This window comes from Haemaphysalis longicornis, unplaced genomic scaffold (genome assembly GCF_048455015.1).
Source record: "Haemaphysalis longicornis isolate Haplotype H1 unplaced genomic scaffold, Haemaphysalis longicornis Haplotype H1 scaffold_7, whole genome shotgun sequence".
Classification (NCBI taxonomy): domain Eukaryota; kingdom Metazoa; phylum Arthropoda; class Arachnida; order Ixodida; family Ixodidae; genus Haemaphysalis; species Haemaphysalis longicornis.
In genome coordinates this window covers 12,550,571-12,564,001 of record NW_027526422.1, presented here as the reverse complement: position 1 = coordinate 12,564,001, position 13,431 = coordinate 12,550,571, and positions in this window count along the sequence as shown.

Here is a 13,431-nt window from a genome sequence, read left to right as displayed (position 1 = left end):
GTCATGAAACTTCGCCATCACGCTATGGGAGAGCTTTGTTCGCTGCCACGCCACGGCGCTGGTGTTGATCGGAGGGCAGCCGGGGGCGTGGTCAGAGCGCGTTTGGCAGGGAACGGACAACGGAGTAAGATAAAACAGGCGTTCGCCGCCTTATCAGCATGGACTTATCATTTCGTGAGTGGCGAAAACATTTGCTGCGTACGGGCATGCTGCTACTGCGTTCCTGCCTGCTGGTATGGCTACAGAGCAGCGGCGGCCGCTCGATGCCCTCCGTTCTGCGGTGGCGCCACTCGCGGTAGCCTTTGTTCCCGTACGAAACTTGGCCGGGAGTTTCATGACCAGAGAAGCATTGAAGGACTCTGGTTATGGTGTGGGCTTTTTTTAGCGTTTTGCAACCTTTAAAGTGGGCCGACATACACGTATTCGTTTCATAACACAGTGTACACGGACGCCAAGGCACACACAAAGCGATGTCGTAAGGTGCTTCGCACCTAAATTTACAAGAGAATCAGTTCTCTTATCTTGAGGACGTGAGTGGTTACGATCAGCTTATTTCTTCTTTTCGGGGGATGGGATGCACGGGTTTAATTTGCGTGCGCGGGCACATGTTTTCATATCTTTGTTCAACAATACACCATTCAGCTGATATTCAGCGCTGTGTTTGTTCCCCTCCTCCGATGCGTCCCCCCTCCTTCTTTTGTTTGCTTTGCGCTCATTATAGAAGGACCCACCCGTCTAAACTAACGACTGTCGTCGCGAAGCCATCAGAAGGTAAGATGCTTGCGCTTGCCTCACTGATATGACTACTGCGCACTGCTGAAAACTAAGATTCAGGAGTACACGTGAAGATGATAACCTTTGACGAGAGCTCACTATCGAGATTTGCCTCTGAGGCTTCCCCTCCCCCCCCCCCCCTTTCCCAACTGGGCCTCTCATCATACCTATCAAAAAGTTGGTCAAGTTTTCGACGAAACTTCGTCTGGTCAGGGGTCATATTTGGGAGTGTCAAATCGCAGTCCCTGACCAAGTCAGACGTTCTATTTTGACTTGGTCGGTGACTGCGATTTTACACTAGCACGTAGAAAAGCTTTGGTGTGTTCTGTGTTTCACGCAACAACTGGACTCCATGATTGCACACACATTTCCATTTCGTCAAATGCATCCTTCGAGGAGTAACTGGAAGTGCTTGAGACGATGCACTTGCCTCGGGAGCAGCGATGAGCACCAAAACCGTGATCCATTTCCTCGCGCCGGAAAGCGTATTTGTGATAAGGACTTTTTTCTTTTTTCTTTTTTCAAATAAGGAGCCGAGCAACGTTTTTGGCACTGAAACCCCGCCAACTTGCGGCGCCGCCATGTCTGCGTCGCTGTCGCCCTCGCACGGTGGTTCCCCTCCGGCACGCTGCACCCAAGCCAGGCGGCGGAGCGCGAGCGTTGACAATACGCGGCCCGATGGCCGATCGCGCGTGATGGATGGCCGCAGCAGTGCGGAGGGCGGTCGCACTTAAACGGGGGATTAGCGCCCTGGGTTCCCCGCAGATTAATGCCCGGATTATCGAGGCTTAGGCGCAGCTCGCGGCGGGGGCGCCCCCTAATTGATTCGGCGTCGACCCCCCGCAGCGAGAAGGACGACCTTGACGCCTTGCCGACGGTACCACTCTCCCTCCCACGAAGCCCCTTCCCTCTTCGTTTCACCTGCCTATTCAGCGCCCGTCTGCTTTCGTCCCCGGGTGGGTGTCCTAGTGTGGAGAACGGCCGAGATTTTTGTAGCGTAAGCTCCACTGGCCGAGGTTGAGCAGTTTCGCGTGGACCTTGAAGGCCCGAGCTGCGCACGCGCGAGGAGCATTGGATTGGATTGGATTGGATTGGATTTGGATTGGATTGGGTTGGATTTGCTGGATTGGATTTCCAATCCAATAAAATCCAATTTAATCCAATCCAATTGGAGTACGGGTGTGTAGAGAATTGGGTCTGCACATTCGCCGGTCTGCGCATGCCAGAGGAGTGACGTCATAGCCGCGGCAGACGCACTGGCGCAGGTGCGTGCCCAGCTGTGCGCATCCGTTGCGCAGTAGCAAAGTCGGGAACCGGTCCACTCGTCGCAGCCAACTCGTCCTAGGAAAACTGGTCATAGGGAAACCTGGTCAAAGAGGGAATCTCGTTCTAGGTGATCCCGTACTAGGAAAAGTGGTAGCACTGACTTTCTCGTGCTAGGAAAAGTCGTCTCGCGGTTCCATTTTCGGCCTATGTCGTGAAAATGGGGAGAGGAAGCTAGTGGCTTCTAATCTTATAATTACTCCCAGGTTGACCTCTACAGAGTTCGGGGGGTCCCCTGCTTTTGTTAGTTTGCAGGCGGTGGTTGAAATGGTTTTTCTATTTTAACACATGTTCCTCTGTCCCCTTCTTATTTCGCTTCTTGTTGCAAAAAAAAAAATCACATTTTTATACTAGGTAAGGGGTTTCTTTTCAGGTTTATTTTTTTCTTCTCCTTCCAAAAAAATATTCGTCACGCTTTTTCTGTGGAGGGGGGGTCGACTTTTTCTTTGTTTTGCGTTTTCTTTTGAAGCTTTTTGCCTGTTTGTGTATATATCTACAAATAGGGCAAAATGTTGGCCTCTTGGTTGTTTGAAGGTGTTGGTTGAAATTGGCTTTTTGGTTTCAGCACAACTTCCGGTTTCTTTTTTTGCTTTTCTTCTCCTTCTAAAAAATATTCGTCACACTTTTTTGTGTGAGTGTGTGTGTGTGTGGGGGGGGGGGGTCAACTTTTAAGTCCAGCCTTGACTTTCAGGTGATATGAAGACTAACATAATGAAAGTTACCCAGCTTGACAATCATCGTTTGTCAGCAAGCATGAAAACAAAAGATCAAAATACTAAAAAGCGAACACACAGAACGAAATCGCAATCCCAATACAGCGCCGTCACTTAATTACCAAAAATAAAAAAAATGTATTAGAAAAAAAAGAACGGGCAAAAGAAACCTAATATAAAAGGCTCACGTAATTAGCTGCACAAAAAAAAAAAAATAAGATACGCTGTCTGGCTGGCGCGTTCCTCGAAGGCGACAAAGGAAACATTAAGGGTGGTGAATTGAAGGAGGAGTGTAAGAATTTTTACGCATAAGATGAGAAATATACAAGCTTCTGTACTCTTTCATTTGAACATGATAGACGAAAAACGTAAATTGTGACGAGTTGGCCGAGTGTCCAGTTGCCCTAGGTTACGAGTTTCCCTAGTGCGAGATGGCCTATGACGACTTGCCCTATGTGACGAATTCACCTATGACGAGTTGGCTGCGACGAGTTCACTTTTGACGAGTTCTCCTAGACCCAGCAAAGTCTGACGCTGCGCCGGAGCCGCTTGATAGCCGTTTCGCGTGGCTCCTGGAGAGCCGTGCTGCGCGTGCGCGAGGAGCAGTGACTTTTTCTTCTTTATTATTCTAAAGTTTGCCCTGCGGCATAACGGTGCACGATTCACAGGTACACGAACAAGTTTGCTTCTCGTATAAAGTCCAGAAGGTGCCGATGAAATGGTCCGTGAACCCAGCGCTGCAGGTCGGGAGGGCGGCCAGGGTGGAGGCCGGTTGCACGAAGGTGCCGAAATCGCTGCCGAAATCGGACTGGACTGGATTGGGTTGGAAATCGTTTTAGCAGCAGTAAGCATGATAATCAGCTTATCCTAAACAACCAGGAAAGCTAAGAATAACCAGCTGAACCTTAGCTTACGTTACCTATATCCTGGCATAGCCGAGCTAGGCCACTGCTAATTTTTTTTTTTTTTGTCATGGAGGAATCCATGCTTTGCGCGTCGGCTTGTGCTGCGAGTGCCACATTGTTTGAAACGGGTGCAGGTCCGTTCGTCACGTGTCGTTTCGTCATAAGCCGCTTCGTCACCGGCCGTTTGGTGCCTAGGATCATTCGTCATGCGCAAGTTCGAGACGTAGGAAAGTTCGTCACAGGGGTGGCGGAATAAATAATTTCAACCTGGTTTTCGATTCCGTAATCACTGATGTAGGGACTAAACGAGGAGATCCGTCTGTGCGTCTGTAAGGTGTGATGTACGGTATTTCCGCTGCGTAAAAACATGCAAAGTAAAAAATCATGCCCCCCTCCGTCTAGCGACGATGGTGGTTGAACGCGAAGCTTTCTTGTGGAGGATTCTTTGGTTGGTCAATCCACACACTGCGATGATGATGAAACAACATTTATTGAGCCCAAAAGATTTGGTGGTGCACAGGCACCAGACGGGGGTGGTTCCCTATTCACGGGACCCATATGTCACCAACAACTCCTGGCCGCTGGCCGCCAGGGTGTGTAGTTGGCGTACGCAGTTGGGTAGTTGCCGTACGCAGTCTTGGAGTCCGTGACCACGGCCTCGACGCCCGGTTGAACGAGCGCCAGAGCCACAGCCACCTCTTCTGCCGTCACGGGATCTCTCGTCCTCGTTGACGCTGTGACGATCAGTCGGTCGTGTGTCGTAACGACTGCCGCCGACCGGGGTGTGCACTCCGTAGGCCTAACGTTCAGGTTTGGGTCTCTGCTCGGAACTTTCTGCGCAAAACTGCTGCAATCCTGTACCTTTAAGAACTGGGGATCTTTATCCCGTAGAGCAACCTCTCGCATAAATAAATAAATAAATAAATAAATAAATAAATACGAAGCAAAACCTTTTATATTGTCTTTGAAGATTTCTTAGGCCCAAATTTTAAAACCTTCCTTACCTTACCCCATTTCCTCACCTTACTGAAGGAGCCCTTCATGCTCCCTTACAGTGAGGCGACCTTGCAGCTCCGATTCTCATTTTTAAAGCCTCCCTCAACCTTCCTTACCAAAGGGCGCCCTTACTCCCGTCAAGGAAGACATTCGTGCACATGGGTGCGAGGGTAAGCGCAATTTGTTCTTAAAATGTGCCTTCATTAGCCGTGATAGGCATGTAATTTGTCGTGTTTTACATTTATACGGGCATATATATTTAATGTTTGCTTATTGCGCAGTTCTTGAAACAATTTGTACCGGTCGGTTACTGCAGTTGCTTGTAAGTCAAATCTAGTCTGGCAACAGTCTCACGTTGATTTTTGTCAACATCGCATTTAGCGTCGAAACGTGCGAGCCAACGTTTTGTGCGAGCGTAGCGCCAGTGTAACCATGCCCGGGAAAGTGTATTACACAGAAAAAAAAAAAAAAGAACTTCTCCAAGAACTGGTACGAAAATACAAAAACTTTGTAGAGTGCAACAAGAGCAACGCCATGTCGCTGCACGCGAAACCTAAAGTGTGGAAGCGACTTTGCGACGAATACAACAGCATGCCCAACGTGTGCCCGCGTGATGTAAAACAACTCCGCGTCATAAGCGTTTCCTCTTCGTTGCGTTTGGTAGCCGACGTACTTTGGGAACAGGCGCAAGCACACCGCCTGCGTAACTACCCAGAGCCCATTGCTGACTGTGGGCTGCGAAACGTTGACGAGGTTGCTTCTCAAAATCACGCGATTCCCAAATTGGATGCGCAAACCATACCCTCTAAACAACCGCTCACACACCACACACACACACGCGCAAAAAAAAAAAAAAAAAAAAAAAAACCTCACCCCGCCGGGAATTGAACCCCCAACTTCAGCGCACGGGCGCGACGCGCGAGAGCACTGCGCCACTGCCCAAATGGTGCTCCGTTGCGAAATAGCCTGGGTAATAGATGGAGGCCCATCCTTCCGTGTCATACGTCGGTGTTTACTAGCTGGTTTACACAATTCCTGGCTGGTAAACTGAAATTTCTTAAATAGCGCTTGCACAGCAACGTTCCCCGAAGCCCCCACAATAGCTTATCGCCATCAACTCCGCTGCTTCGCGAAAGCGCTCGCAATAATGTGTGTGCACGGCTGCCGGCTGCGACTACGATTTCCCACTGCGGGGATAGTGCTTGCTGTACTTTGGTTTTACGTTTCACATGAAAAACCTTGGCCGATGTTGATGCCTTATTACCCAAATTACCCTACGTAACTCTTCTTCTGCACGAAACTGACCTTACATTTTCTACAGGCGAGCCGATCGCACACGCATTTGCAGGTGGCAGCTGCGGGGTAGCGGCGTCGCCGAAGAGCACGGCCGAAGCCTCGAACGCCAAAATACGGATTGTAGTTGTATGGGCTTCGTGGACGTTACTGAGTTTATTACACTCCAGAAACTATCAAAATAGAGCCGCATTCATTGCGGCACGAATGTTGTCGGGGAGCAGTTTTCGCTTCTCGGTCGATTCCCGACGACGCGTCCGGCGACCGGTCGGACGACCGGTCGCCGGACGCGTCGGTCAACTCGGTCAACCCGGCGCGGTCGGTAAACTCGGCAGTTGGCCGATGGTTTGGCGACTCGTCGGCGTCGCCGTCGCGTCGTCGTCGCCGTCGTGTCGGGCTAGTGGGAACGCGCCTTAACGAGGCGTGTGCCAAGTGCTGCGGAGAAGTGTGCGTCCAGTTGAAAGAGCGGGGTAAGGTCGCATCAAGGTAGCCCGCGAGCGACCTTGCAGTAAGGAGACATCAAGGGAGCGTTTCGTAAGGAAGCCTCAGTAGGGAACGTTCCAAAATTGAACTAAGGCCTCCTTGCGAATTCTAAGGCGACCTTAGTAAGGTAAGGAAGGTTTTAAAATTTGGGCCTTAGCCTCAATGCATTTGGGTGTAGCAGTGAAGTCGACTTTACAACGGTGTCTCATAGAGATGCATGGGGTCTTATGGAAGTATTTATAAATAACCCCGGGGCCTTCCTACTTCGACGCCACGCTGGCTATATGGTACCTAAAATTATCTTCTCAGCAATTCAGCTGTGTATTGCAGTGAAGGCGAATTTAAAAGGGATCGGTGTATTGCGGAGTGGTTTCAGCAATTTTTTTTTTTGAAGTGCAATACAATGATTCGGGACACTAGGTCATTGGTTTGCGTTGTGTTCACGCGCATGATCGCTGCGTGAAGAATTTTACCACAACTGATTCTGCATTCTTGTCAAATAGCGTCAACATTGTTGATAAACCCCATACAGTCAATTACAGCGGAGTGACGCATCACTACGACTAAAAAAATATTATTAGTCGGAGCTTCAGCCTTTCAGATACCATTTCGGGCACATTCCCTCAACGTTAGTTCCATTCATTAGATGAGAAGGTTGAGAGTATCCATCATGCGAAAGCATATGATGCGAGAACACCTCGCATGGTGGCTTATTACCTCTATCCATCTGGAAATCTATAGTGAGATCATGCGCAAGAATTTTATATCTATGTTAAATTTTATTTCATTTATATTTCATATTTCGGTCATTTTATACCGTGAAGACACCTGTCCTATTGAAGCATACCCGAAATTATTACACATTAGCGAAGGATAGACGCCGCCTCTGACTGCCATTCATTACTCGAAAATTCTAGATGTATAGCCGAGAGGAACAGGCAAACATTTTATTTAGCCGAAACAAAACTTTTCGGGGCACTTACGTCTGCCTAGATGCTTTGAAGTGGAAGCCTAGCGTAACTTCTCAACAACTAATTTGCTGCTGCATCGTATGTGCGTCGCTTTCCTTGCTTTCTTTTTTAGATGCGACGCTCAGAGCATCTCTTGTCGGCGGCCCTGTCCTTCCTGCGTGCGTCCGTTGTTGTCCGCGGCGTGCGTCCGTTGTCCGCAGCCACTCTCCCGCTCTCCTCTCCGATAGCGAACACTCTCTCGCGAGGGGCATTGGATTGGATTCGATTGGCTTGGCTTCGCTTGGCTTGGATTAAATTTGGATTGGATTGGATTGGATTAAATTGGATTGTGTTGGATTGTGTTGCGTCATAGCCGCGGCAGACGCACTGGCGCCGGCGCGTGCCCAGGTGAGAGCGTGTGCGGCCCAGCGCGCTCTCACTCCGCCGGTGGGCGGCGCTGCGCGCGGTGCTGCTCTCTCCGCGGTTTCCTCTCCTTCGGGCGCGCTGCGCATATATAGTGCCTAGAATATAACCGGTGTGCCTCTCCCCGGCGGCCTTTCGGTCGACGGTTGCTCTCCGCTTGCGCTTGAACCCCCTCAGTGTCGCATCACACCAGTGTTCCCGCGAGGGGAGGTGGGCGTAATTTTTTTGTTTCATTTTCGGAGCAGTCTTGTGGGCAGATGTGGAAAGCCGCGGCAGTACAAGGCTTCAAGCATGCTAAGAGAGAGAGAGAGAGAGAGAGAGAGAGAACAAGCCGGAAATGATCTTGCGAAGTGCCATACCGCTCAAACAGAGTGTGCTCAGTTGCATTCAAAACACGTTTATTATTTTTTTGGCGGGAAACTGTTTTTTAACTTTTCGTTGTAGCTGAACCACCCGTATTTGGCCGGCTTTGTCCAAAAATTCAATAAAGTGAAATATATCGCTACAGTCTTTATTTTCGGGACACAAACCTTTCATAGCATTCGCATAAACCCCTTGTTTCAGTCCTTTTACGAAGTGCTGACCAGAGGGGTTTCTTACGTATCCTTGGTGCTGAGGCTTAAAGTGAATGTTTAAATAAGTAAACGTTACTGAAATACGGTCTATTCATTTCGCAATATTAAGGGCGTGAAAAGGTACTGTTTTCATGCCGAAGAATGATCGGAATATGCCATTTCACCCAGAGTGGTATTTTCAATGGCTTCGTTTGAAAACTGCTCAACTGGAGGTGAGGCGAATCCGGCCATGTAAAGAATGGTCCCGGAACAAATGGGCCTGGAACAGGTGAATCGCGTGGATATGGCGTTTCTAAAGCCCCGTGTACATGGACGCGACGGGGGCGGGGTGAGTTGAGTGGCGGGTTCAGCTTACCTCGACGCGTCCGAGTTTATATGAACCCCGTCCAAGAATCGAGGTGAGGGGAGCGGCGGGGTTCCCGGAAAAGGGGCTACCGTATTTTCACGATTCTAACGCGCACCCTCTCTTGCAAAAAGGTAGCTTAATATTTGTGTGCTCGTTACAATCGGGCTCAAAACCGAAATAGGCTTTAAAGCGGCCAGCAGCATTCCCATCCGCAACGGACACCAAGTACCCGCAAAATCCAACTCAGTCCAATAAAAACAATCCGTCAACACCACGTGAGTGAATTTCGGCGCACTGATTCCTCAATGGCATGCCGAATACCCTGGTCAGCTGTTGCACATTTTTTTGTGCTTCTGCTTAGCCCCTAACGCTTAGAATTATGAAGATCAAGGCACTTGAAATCGCAGGCAGCTTCAGTGTTCCCCGCTATAACTTTATTTCCAGCAGCAGCTGGATAAGCAACCTTGTGAAGCACAATTCATTATTGACTTCCAGAGCTGCATACGCCAAATAAAATCTCCCTCTTCCAGGTACGTGGTGTCATGTCTTTTCCATCTGCGCAGTACCGTCAGTGTCACATTTTTTTTTTTTTCGAATTTTCCTGCGCGAAGTTACCCGCGCGTTACGATTAGGGGCGCGTTAGAACCGCGAAAATACGGTATTCTGCTCCCCGCGGCCCGCCGACTCAGCCCGACGAGAGAGCTAACCAACCCCCTGCTTCCGAGTTGACTGGACTCGCCGCGACGGCTCTCTGACCCACCCCGTCCGCTTATACATGGGGGGGTCGAGTCCAAAAAACCTGTTTATTTCGACTCAACGCGCCCTCGTCGGGTCAATGTAAACGGGGCTTAAATGTGGCTGGCTGCCGTTTCGGCTTATATTGGCACTGTCAAAAAACAGAGAAGCATTCATAAACGTCACGATAAAGAACACTGCATGCAGGCGCTGATCTGTTCGACCGATCCCCCGGCGCCCACGACGGGGGCGTGGAATCGGTCGCGGAATCGGTATGTATTTCTGATTTCGTTCGACAAATGGTCTACATTTACTCTATTACAACGACTACACGTACTAACTTCGATCTCCCGTTGCGCGTTTTTGTGCAAATGCCAGGCATTACCCAGTTCGTGCTCTGGGGTAGATAGCAAAGGATCCTGACGCATTAAATTGTATTCCATACTTCCTCTCACCTCCAGACGCACTTGTATTTAAAACTATTAATTTAAATTACGCCATTTTGCGGGACTACAGGCGTCCCTGCTTCGGTCTGACTTTTTTCGTTGACGCCGAAGACGTGGTTACTGGCGTCTAGTGTTTCTTTTTTGGCGAGTGAAATATATCCTTTATTTTTTCAGTGTTTCTCAGGGCTCCAATTTGGTAACCGCAGAGCAGTTCACACACGGCCGGCTTCGCGCAGTCATCCTGGCCGTGCAAATGAGATACGCGGACCGGCGTAGTACGAAACAAGCAAAAGATACGGCGCGGTATGACAGGGGGCGCGAATGGAACAAATTCAGTGGCGCCACCACACTAGAAGGATGACTAAGGACGACCAGCAAAAGCTGTTGCGGAGCCTCAACGTGAGCGACAGGACTTTTAGCTGACCGTTTCTGACGATTCGCTCCGCCATAGACCATTTTCAGAATGCTACGGGCATAGCCGACGAGCGGAAAGCCAGTCGGGCAACCTGGAGCGCGGCCATGATGAAGGAAGCCGCGATACGGCGGCAACGGCGGTACCGAAGTGGCTGTAGCTGTAGCTACAGTACAGCTACAGTAGCTACGCAGTACCGGGCGAGTGATATGGCGTGCGCGTCTCGAAAATTGGTATTTCCTATTACCGGATGGGACAACCTCTCCGGTATACCGACTCTCAGCGAGAAGCGCATATTGGAGTTTTACTCTATCAAGTCTACCACGGAGCGTTGCTTGGAGCGCAGCTACAACTTTAGCGTAGAATCCTACGTTGTGCCGTCGTCCGTGAAGACAAACAGCTGCAAGCAAAGGTATGCTCTCTCTCTCATTAAGGTTCACGAATGATCAAAGCGCACTTCGTATCAATACTGTGTGTATTACACTGCAGCAAGCTTGTTACCATATAAATGTTTGCGTGAGAGTCGATCGTACAAAGTAGGCGCTGAGCAGTTTGATGCACCCAAAAAGTGGACGTAACTGCGACTACTGGATCGTAAAGTGGAAGCAACAGTCACAGAATTCGTCGTTTTTGTTGCGTCGTTCTCTAAAGTGTGAACATTCCTGCAGCACTAATTCGCACAGCGCTTGAGGTTCGGTAAAATATGCATTCCCCCTCGGAAGTTGCGCGCGCTCTTACATCGCTGTAACTGTGCCTGCGAGTGAGCAACACCAACGAAATCCCGACCAAGTAGTAATTTTATTAATAGGGAAGGAGCTTGTGTTTCTGTGAAACAGCCGGAAATTCGTCTTGAGAAACCAGCAACGCTAAGTGTAAGCTTCTAGGAGTGCGTCCTAAACGAATTCTATAAGCTCTAAATACATTAAAGAGGAAAGACAGCTAAACGTGCTTAACTATGAAGTGGCTGCTTATTAGAGAAAAATGGCGCCAGTAGAAGTGCATTGCAAATTAAAACATGTACTACAAGCTCCGGAATCAGTACGGCACTCGTGAAGTTATTAATTTCTGTGCAACTAAATTTCATAAGTGTTACTGAAGTTCTGACAAGCAGTTACAGAAAGGTTCTAAATGTGAAGAGCTTGCCATGAAGGTGACGAAAAGTGTTACATAAAGTGTCCCATAAATTTCGGCTCGAGGAAAGCGACGAGGAACGAAAATGTGCAAGTTTTCATGCAAGGCTGTGTCAGAACGTGCTACATCCATGTACGCCAGATGTGGTTCAACCAAACCTGAGCAGCATTGAGCTCGGCTAGTGTACTTTCGCGTTAAACTGCTCTGATCTCGGCATAAATTCAATGCTATGGCCACGCAGCATTCTGTGTTTAATCTGCAATAGCTCATCCCTTTCTCTAGCATTCCCCTATGCACCTATGCATGCCCATTATGTTCCACGAATCATTTTCTCCCCTGGACAGTGGAGGAGCTCAAGGAGGTTTCAGACACAGCGTTTCAACATTACGACCTGCTTTCGCAGTAAAAGCCAAGGCACTTTATTAACCATCTGAGAGATGAGTTTGTGGAATGTGCGTAAAGTTCACCATTTGTAAGTATAAATGTTGTGTGTAACTTTTTTTTTTTCAGTGATGGACTATTTTTTTTGAAGGCGGAATGCCACCGCATCAAGAAGAACAATTCCAAACCTTACAGCGTTATTGCTGCAATAGACAGGCAAGGGGCCATTGTCGATGGCAGCTGTGAGTGCGTGGCTGGAAAACTAGCGTGCAATCATTTGATGGCAATGCTGCGTACAGTTTCCCTCCTCCAGGCCAAAGGGTTCTCGGAACCCCCTGAACTCTTGTCATGTACGGACCTTCCCCAACAATGGCGGGTGCCCCGTACCTGTTCTACAAAAGGAAGGTCCATTCAGGACGTTGACTGGAGGAGCGTGAGAGAAGGTGGACTGATTGTTCCAAAGTTCGGACGGCCGACTGAGCGTCGGCTTTTCCCCCGCAACGAACAGCAGCAAGAAGCGGCCAAAGTTGAGCTCGCCAGAAATTTGTTGTCACTGGACCCCGGCGATGAGTTTGCGCTGGGTTTGTTGAACACTCCTGGGCAGCCGTACAAAAAGACTAGATATGGCCTGGCACCGGCTTCTTCTCCAATGGCCTGCCAACAGTCACTCCTGCCTCATGGCTTCGATGTGCGTGTGTCAGGGATTTCACCTGCAGCCCCTTCCCCTGCTGAAGCTCTACCTGCACCAACTTTTTTTGAAGGTTCCGACACATGGGTTCCTCCCACCCATCTGAAAGAAAACAGGATCCTGCAGGTATGTTTGCACATTGTGCCCCTTCATTGGCTTTATTTTTATCAAAGTTTACCTCATGCGTACTAGCCTTTACCAAACGCTGTTGAACCATTGAGCCGCTGAAACGCATGTGTACAAATGACAATATTTATTTTTTACCAGAGTAGTGCCCAGGTGCACTGACGTGCAGCTTGTGCATTATTAGTCCATATATTTAGAGTGAATTTTATCTGCCACAAATGAAGCTTGGTTAGTTAGTGTAAGCGAATGTATTCGTTTTTTTTTTCCCGATGAACAGAAGGTGTGCACGACGCCAGCTTCTTCTGCTCAGCTTGAGCAGGACACACGGAAACAGGCAAAAAGTGGGAGGTGGAGAGAGGAAAGGAGCCTGCGGGTGACATCATCCAACTTCGGTGTCGTGGCAACAAGGGCTCGTTGGACCTCGAAAAGCCTTTACGGACACCAAGGACCTGTCTAACATCGCTCCCATAAAGTACGTAAATTGGCCCAAACATCATTTTTCACTGTTTTCAAAATACCTTTCAGTAAAGAGGCACAACCAAACTCGGCCTTTTCGAAGAGACTTCACCATTTGGGGGGAAGAAGGGGGGGGGGCATGCTGCTGAATGTCTGCCAAGCATATTTATGCTACTTGTATATACAGTTGCAAGATCTTGGAAAGTAGCCTTACTATGGTTGCAGCATTACCGGTTGAATATTTAACTGAGCGTTCTCGTTCGCTACTATTCGGC